This window comes from Mus caroli, chromosome 11 (assembly GCF_900094665.2).
Source record: "Mus caroli chromosome 11, CAROLI_EIJ_v1.1, whole genome shotgun sequence".
Lineage (NCBI taxonomy): Eukaryota > Metazoa > Chordata > Mammalia > Rodentia > Muridae > Mus > Mus caroli.
The window spans coordinates 14,322,306-14,330,873 of record NC_034580.1 but is presented as its reverse complement, the minus strand read 5'-3'; the positions used below and the strand labels follow the sequence as shown (position 1 = coordinate 14,330,873).

Sequence of the window (8,568 nt, the reverse complement as noted above, 5' to 3'; positions counted from 1 at the left end):
GGCCATTAACATAGACAGAATTAGAGAGAAGGACAGTAAACCATCACCTGTATAAATTGATGAGCATATTGCTGAATGCCTCATAGACAAATAGACTGAGTGACATTAAACCAAAGGGTAAAAAGGAAGGAGGACTGATGGAGTCTAAGGAGCACGACGTTGAAGGCTCCTGCCTGGCAAATGTAAATCGACTAAAGAATAGAAAATGGTGAGAGAATGTGGGCCCTCCATAATGTGAATCCTACAGCAGGCATTTGTGGGTGATATAAAACTCTGATGTGTTGTAAAATTTATATCTCTTCTCAAAATGATCTAGTGGTAGAACATATAAATTTTGCAGGAACTGTTAAAGCTATCATAAAACCTCATTGCTACAGATACAGTAGGTGTTTCAGACATTCATGCCAAAGCAGAGATTTGTAATCATTTCAGTGTGCTTCATAAAAGGAACCACACTGTGTTTCAACAACGGAGAAACTACAGAGATCTCCTTCCTCCCAAGCCTGGCTTTATCTTAGTTTGCACACCTAAAGAAGAGACAGCATAGACAAACAACCTAAATATTTAAATACATGCAGTTACTCAAATGCCCAGGTGTTAGAAAGCTGAGCACAGGTGATTATCTCTTACCAAGAGCACACAGAGCTGGTGGTTCCATTTCATAACAGCAGCTCTTACTTACACTTAGTGAACTGGTCCCTATTGGGGGCAGCAATAAATTCATACCCATGTGCAATCTTGGTATCTAGAATGCAGGGGGAGATTTGGGCTTATAATGGCATTGGTTTGTCGATTGTCATTCAGACATAAGCTGCATCAAAGAAGGGCTTGTGGGAACCTGATAAGAGGTGATCCAAGACCGGCCATCAATCACAGGAGTGAGCAGTGTTCTGCTGGTTTATAAACACATACTTCCTAGCAGAGGAAAAAGGTGATAGATCTGCAATCTACTGCTTATCATAATTGATGGAAGTTTCACAATACAAAAGTCTGACCTTCAATGAATACGCATCCTTGGTGACTACCTGATTCTGTGGGGAATATATGGCACTCAAGCCACTGAGCTGAGAAAGCCCTTGAGTGAGCCACTAAGTACAAGGTCATTGATTGTGAACTACAAGGTAGTAAGTTTTAGTCACGAGCATCTCCTTGAACAAGAAGAGGATGCTATTTGTTGGAGAAAACTGGTCCTTCTCTTGAGGGAGCTAATGGACTAGAGGAAATGTATGGATTACCCAGTTGTTCAGTACTCGTTAACTTTCAGCAGTCCACTGAGCCACATCTTGGCACATAAGAAGAGAAGGTGGGCATGGCAATGCAAGCATATAAAAACTCCATTCACTCAGTGTCTCAGGGCAGCAGGCCATCACAGTTCTCTTTCTGCACAATGTGCTTATTTTTCTTAGCTTCTTGACAAAAGTAGAAAGATGTAAGTGCTATTCTTAATGTGATCAGTCTACTTTTTGCCTTTCTTGCTGCTCTCTGGGGAATACTATAATGCCTCAGGGTTGAGGGCATTTTGAAGTTCTGTGGAGGACTACTTTGAAGTACTTTATGAACACATACATTTTTTATGCAACTGACTGAGAGGAATTTTAAAAGTTGTGTTGCTTTGGCTGAAGCAACCAAATCAGTGACTTAAATGGTAAAATCTTTTAAGGTGACACATAGCTGGAAGTCCATCAAAAGATACACTTACTACTTCCATTGCTCCCATATCCCCTTGACAATGTCTTGTCTTTTGTAATCTCTAGATGAGAACTACCACCCAGGGAAGCTCCAGGGAAAGGAAGAAAGAGGGAGAAGGAGATGGGGAGGGGAAATGAGAGAGTAGAGAAAGAGGGAGGAGGAGTAGAGAAGATATAGAGACTCATTTTTTTTTTTTTTTTGTAGGAGTCCAGAATGTTCTTTCTCCAAAGTTTCTGGTAGAATTGCTCATTTGGAGTACCCTCCAAAATGGCCTTTATTAAGACCATTCCAAAGTCAATCGCAAGAAAAACATTAGATATTTGGTTTAAAGCTTGACCAAGTACATCTCTCAGTGGAGATCTTGGCAAAAATGATTTTGGTTGGCGCCTTGGGACCAAGCATTGATTTTTTTCCCCATAGTAGATATTCATTTCTTTATGTGACTAAACATTTATTCAAATGATATCAACTGTTTAAATTCTTAACATTAGGAATGTATCAGTTAAAAACAAAAAAACAAAAGTTCCTAGTCTTAGGAAGATTACATGTTAGTAAGGAAGATGATTTATAATAAACAGGCCAACATGTGATAATGGGGATTGAGTTGGGCTCCCTTGGACTTTCTTCTTCTTAGCTCCATCCTATGTTCCCTCCATCATATTGTTCTGTTCATTTTGCTTTGTGATGCTTCATTATCCCTTCTCTTCACTTGTGCATTTACAAAGCTCATCCGCCTCTCTTCTTCCCTGCTTGTCTTCTATTGATTCACCATCAAATGGAGGCACCTTCTAGTCTACCTCTGTCTCATTCTCAATACATGCAATTTATTGTAGTTCATGCAACTTTATAAGGCCAAAGGAAATAACCCCCCTTTACAAAATGCACTAAAGTGGAGAAACCTAAGAATTCTGAGACTCTTGATACTTAAATACATGTTCAAAACTACCATTAACTAGTGGTGGCTATAAAAATCCCTGTCAAGTTATTGAATTTTTGTTAGTTCCAAAGGTATACTTAGCAGACTTTTGTGATGAAAATTTTAGCCCACCGCAACACTATGGGCAAGAAACCAGGAACCTGCAGTTTGAAAATCAGCAATGCAAAGAAAGACATTACTAGAAAATAGCATCATTCCCAGCAGCAGGTCAGCACTACATGGATGTAACAGCCCACCAGCATATGGATGCAGCAGCACACCACCCCATGAGATAGATGCACCACACCAGTTTTGCAAGACTGTTATTTGTTGGGAAAAATAGGATTACTCAAAGAAAATAATTCTCTCTCTCTCCTCTCTCTCTCTCTCTCTCTCTCTCTCTCTCTCTCTCTCTCTCTCTCTCTGAGAGGGTGGGAGGAGAAAGAGAAGGAAGAGGAACAGGAGGAGGAGGAGGAACAGGAGGACAAGGAGGAACAGGGGAAGGACTAGGAGGAAGAATAGGAGGAGAAAGAGGAGGAGGAGGAGGAGGAGGAGTTTTCAGTAAAAGGAAACCAAAGCATTACAGAAGCTACTATTCACCTGGGAATGAATCCAGTTTGGGGATTTCTGTGTATGCAAATGTGTATCTCAACATCTGTATGTGATTTTGGCTTCCTTCCTTCCTTCCTTCCTTCCTTCCTTCCTTCCTTCCTTCCTTTCTTTCTTTCTTTCTTTCTTCCTTCCTTTCTTTCTTTCTTCCAGTTCTTCTTTCTGTTCCACTCTGGTTTGTTTTTATTTCATTCCATTCCATTTTACTTTAGGTGCCTGTTTATTTTCTAATGAGGGAGAATGAAAGAGTGTGGATTTGACAGGAAAAGGAGGTGGGGAAGACCTGAAAAGCGATGGGGGAAGGAAACTGTGACCAGAATATATTGTATCAAAAACAAACGTTTTTAATGGCAATTTTTAGAATAGGTCTGCCATTTTGACTGCTAGAGTCATGGAGAAAAGGTGTTTTTCAGTACCTAGTCAAAAAGTTCTCACTCAGACTATAATTATTTTACTTTTGATCGTGTGTGTGTGTGTGTGTGTGCATGCGCGTGCACATACATGAGTTGCTGGGTCTTCCAAGGAGGTTGTCAGATACTGCAAATCTAGAGTTACAAGTGGTTGTGAGCCACTTGGTGTGAACACTGTGAATCTTCTGCAACAGCAGAAAATAAACTTAACTGCTGAGTTATTTTTCTACTCCCTTTTACTATTTTATTTTAATATGTATATGTGTGATCACATCTAGACATGTATGGATATGTACATGTGAGTCCAAGGTCCAGGAGTTCTGCAGCATGTTTCTCTCTGTGAGGACCAGCAAAGCATTGTTCAGCTAGTAAAGACCAGGGAAACACTGCACAGAGCAGCAATACAAGAGCATCTCTTCATTTCTGTGGGATTCGATTTATATTCTTCCCAAACATCACATACACTCTCAAGTGTCTGCTTCAGCAAAACATCCTCTCACAAGACAGCTTCCAGAGAAACATCACATGACACAACTGAGTTTCCAAAGAAAGCAGGAATTTCCACTTGAGTGAGTTTCCTCCTCTAGCACTTTTGATTACTGTAAATGATTCCTTTTCATCCCAGATGTACTTAGCACTATAAGTGTGGCCTTTACTTGAAGATATAATGTCGTTTTGCTTTTATGCAAGTTCCACTTTTACAGTTAATGTGATTTTATACTTCTTTATATGTCTATGTGTTTGTGTTTAGGTGTCTAGGTGTGTGTAAGGCACACATGCGAGTGTGGAAATGTGTGCACCCACACATGCGCTTGGAGGTCAGAGGACAATATCAGGTTTCCGGCTCTTTTATTATCTGTGTAATTTATTTGAGGTAGAGACTTTTATAGAATATGGAGCTTAGCTGCTGGCTAGAAAGCTCTGGTAACCCTGTCTCTGTCTGTCCCCTCCTGATAGTGGTAGAATATAGGTGCACATGACTACATCTGGCATTCTTACATAAATTGTGATGTCATGCTCAGGACTTACTGGCTAAGCAATCTCCCTAGCTCCTCATATTCTCTAAATAAAGTATAATTCGTGCAAAATCCAATCTGACGACCCTCAAATATGAGTACCATCAATGATGAATTCTCTAGGGTCCTCTCTAGACTGTCCTAGGGTCATAGCCGTGGTGTCAGTTAGCTTCCCATTACTGTGACAACTATAGGGCAATGAATACATGAGGAAGAAAAGCTTCATTGGGTTCTTGGCTCTGAAGGTTTGGGCTTGATCAGCCCTGTTGTTTTAGGGCATGTGGTAAGGTGTTGAAGAGTCTGTTGTAGGATGATAAGGTTACCTAACGATGACCAGCAAGCAAAATAGGGGGAAAAGAGGGACACTCCCTTAGTGACTTGACTTCTGCCCACTGTCCCCACCTCCTAAGAGTTCCATCACCCCTCAGCAGTACCTCAGCCTAGTGACCAAGTGAGCCCCCTTCAGGGTTCATGACCAATTTTATTGTACCTGTTTGAATTTTACATACACTTGGGTAGAGTCCTTGGCCCTTTCCTCATGTGTGATATTTTATTTATGACTGCTGCTTTCAAGCCTTTCTAGTGAGTACATTGTCTGGCTCAGTTAGCTGATGACTTTAAATTGAGTTCTAGTTGCCAGCATTGAGGTTTTGACCATGCCAGATGTTCTACTCTGTAATCTGACATAGTCTTGGGATGTGGGCAGTGTAAAGACTTCTATTTTTTTTTTTTTAAAGAACGGGAAAGTAGGCTTTCATAGAAAAAGTAGCTCATTAAGTTTTAAGTGCTAGACAAGATCCAACTCTGGGTCTTCTTGGGCAGACAGAATATAAGATCATGCCTCTGTTTGTCAGTTTTTCTTAGTATATTCTTCTAAATCAATAGAAACCACATCACATACTGTGATCCTCACTCTTTTAGTACCTAGCATTATTTTGAAAATAAGAAAAATCTTTTAACTGATAAGATATATTTAATTGACCAACTGCAGAGGGCTTCTCCTCATGGGAAATAACTAGAAATGACAACATTAGAGTAATAATTTTCAAAAAGAAAATTAAACAATTATTTTTAACTAGGTGCCAGGAGAGATGTGCAGATAATAAATGAGTTTGTTCTACTGGTTTTGCAGACAGATATTAATGTGACAGGGAGCATTTCATCAGTTACACGAGCATGAATCAGCCTGCCAATGACATAATACAAGTTTTAAGCCCATTCAAAGTAATGATTAGGGGACCATATGTATCATCATTTAAAACCAACTCTTCCTCATGGCTTAAAGTACAGCTGTTACTAACAATTATAACAACTCAGGTTCATGGTCATAGAGTGAATGGCCTGAGGAGTTGCTGACCTGCTTCTCACATGGAACACAGCACCCTTCAATCTGCCGCCAGGCTTCAAGCAACAGCACACAGCCACTACAAACGCTGTTTGAAATCATACCACCTGTGAGTCATCACTAATCTGGATTATGAGCACTCTAATCAACCAAAATTCCAAGACAAAATATTTAATATGCTCAAAGTATGATTTAAGATATATAAACATTATAGTCATAAGCCATGATAATTTCCCCAACAGCAAAATCGTAAATCGTCTAATTGCTCGAAGGAATTCGTGCTATAGCCAACATTGTCGATGAATCATGGGCTTGTGGTACTGTGGGAGCTTGGGGAAGCATGTGTACTCTTCTATGTCTTCTTTGGAAAGAATTTCTATAGGTGGATTCAGACACAAGTGGAAAATACACTACAGACCCTTTAGGGGCTTGTAGTGGTTAAGTAGTTTGTTATGTTATAACATATAACTATACAATACAATATTTTTCTATGTCCAGCTTCTTTCCCAAAATTGTACAGGAAACTAGGATACATAGTTGCTGAAAATAAAAACAACTTAAAATGTTGCAGAATGACTGGAACATTGTTTGTTGTTTCTCTGCCCCCCTGCCCCCGCCTTAATGGTAGCAAGTGTCCCCTGTTGATGATGCCTTTCCATCACATCAGAATCTTATGGTAGACGCTACTGGCAGGCAGTTGAACGTGCTTCAGAGTCTTCAATACCTGCTACTGCAGTTGACTTCCTGTGGGTTCCAATAAGCTCTTCTGAGCTGCTAGCTCTTGACACACTCCGTTGCCGCTGTAATCTGACATCATGGTGAAACTGGCAAAGGCCAGCAAAACCCACGGTGAGTCCAAGAAAATGGCTCCTCCCACAAAGGAGGTGGAAGAAGATAGTGAAGATGAAGAAATGTCAGAAGATGAAGATGACAGCAGTGGAGAAGAGGAGGTTGTCATCCCTCAGGAAAAAAAAAAGGCAAAGAGGCTACCACAACCCCAACAAAGAAGGTGGTTGTTTCACAAACAAAAAAGGGCTGCAGTTCCCACAGCAGCTAAGAAAGCAGCTGTAACCCCAGGCAAAAAGACAGCAGCCACACCTGCAAAGAAAACTGTTACACCAGCCAAAGTAGTTCCAACACCTGGTAAGAAGGTAGCTTCACAAGCAAACGCATTGTACCAACTCCTGGTAAACAAGGAGATGTCACTCCAGCCTAGGGAGCTAAGAACGGTAAGAATGCCAAGAAGGAAGACAGTGATGAGGATGAGGATGAAGATGAAGATGATAAAGATGATAGCGATGAGGATGAAAAGGATGAGGAAGAGGATGAATTTGAGCCACCGGTAGTAAAAGGGGTGAAGTCAGCAAAAGCAGCTCCTGCTGCTCCTGCCTCAGGATGAGGATGAGAAAGATGATGACGACAGTGAAGAAGATGATGATGAAGAGGAGGAAGATGACTCTGAGGAAAAAGTTATGGAGATCACAACAGCCAAAGGAAAGAAAGCTCCTTCAAAATTTGTTCCTGTGAAAGCCAAGAGGGTGGATGAGGAGGATGATGACAAGGAAGAAGATGAAGACTATGAGGATGAGGAGGAAGAGGAGAAAGAAGAGGAGGAAAAACCCGTTAAAGCATCCCCTGGAAAATGGAAGAAGGAGATAACCAAGCAGAAAGAAGCCCCTGAAGCCAAGAAACAGGAAGTAGAAGGCTCAGAACCAACTACACCTTTCGGTCTGTTCAATGGAAACCTTAATCCAAACAAGTCTGTTGCTGAACTAAAAGTTGCCATCAGTGAAATTTTGCTAAAATTGATCTTGCTCTTGTGGATGTCAGAACTGGCACAAATAGGAAATTTGGTTATGTGGACATTGAGTCTGCTGAAGACTCAAAAGGCCTTGGAGCTCACTGGTTTAAAAGTGTGTGGCAATGAAATTAAACTAGATAAACCTGGAGTTGCAAGGACCCAATGAGAGAAGTCAACCATCCAAAACTCTGTTTGTCAAAGGTCTGTCTGAGGATTCCACTGAAGAGACCTTAAAAGAGACACTGATCAGGAAACTGGTTTTTTTAACAGGTTTGGTTTTATAGACTTTAATGGTGAGGAAGATGCCAAAGCTGCCAAGGAGGCCATGGAAGATGGAGAAATTGATGGAAACAAAGGCACCTTGGACTGGGCCAAACCTAAGGGTGAAGGTGACTTTGGTGGTCTAGGTGGAGGCAGAGGAGGTTTCAGAGGCAGAGGTGGTGGCAGAAGTGGAAGAGGCAGATTTGGCAGAAGAAGCCAGGGAAGCTTTGGAGGCTTCCGAGGCGACAGAGGAGGAGGGGAAGACTTCAAGCCACAAGGAAAAAAAACAAAGTTTGTATAGTTTCTTCCATCCTATTCTTTCCCACTTCATTTTAAAGAAAGGACTTTGGGATTTTTACTGTTACCTGTTCAATGACAGAGCCTTTTTTAGGACAGTTCAAGAAAGAAAAGATCCTAAACTCTGGGAAAGAAAAAGAAGAAGAAGAAGAAGAAGAAGAAGAAGAAGAAGAAGAAGAAGAAGAAGAAGAAGAAGAAGAAGAAGAAGAAGAAGAAGAAGGAGA

The 8,568-nt window shown here is 40.9% G+C and overlaps 1 pseudogene; it reads left to right on the top strand.

Moving 5' to 3' along the window:
• Nucleotides 1–6,800: 6,800 nt before the first annotated feature.
• Nucleotides 6,801–7,952, top strand: LOC110304127 (annotated as a pseudogene).
• Nucleotides 7,953–8,568: the final 616 nt, after the last annotated feature.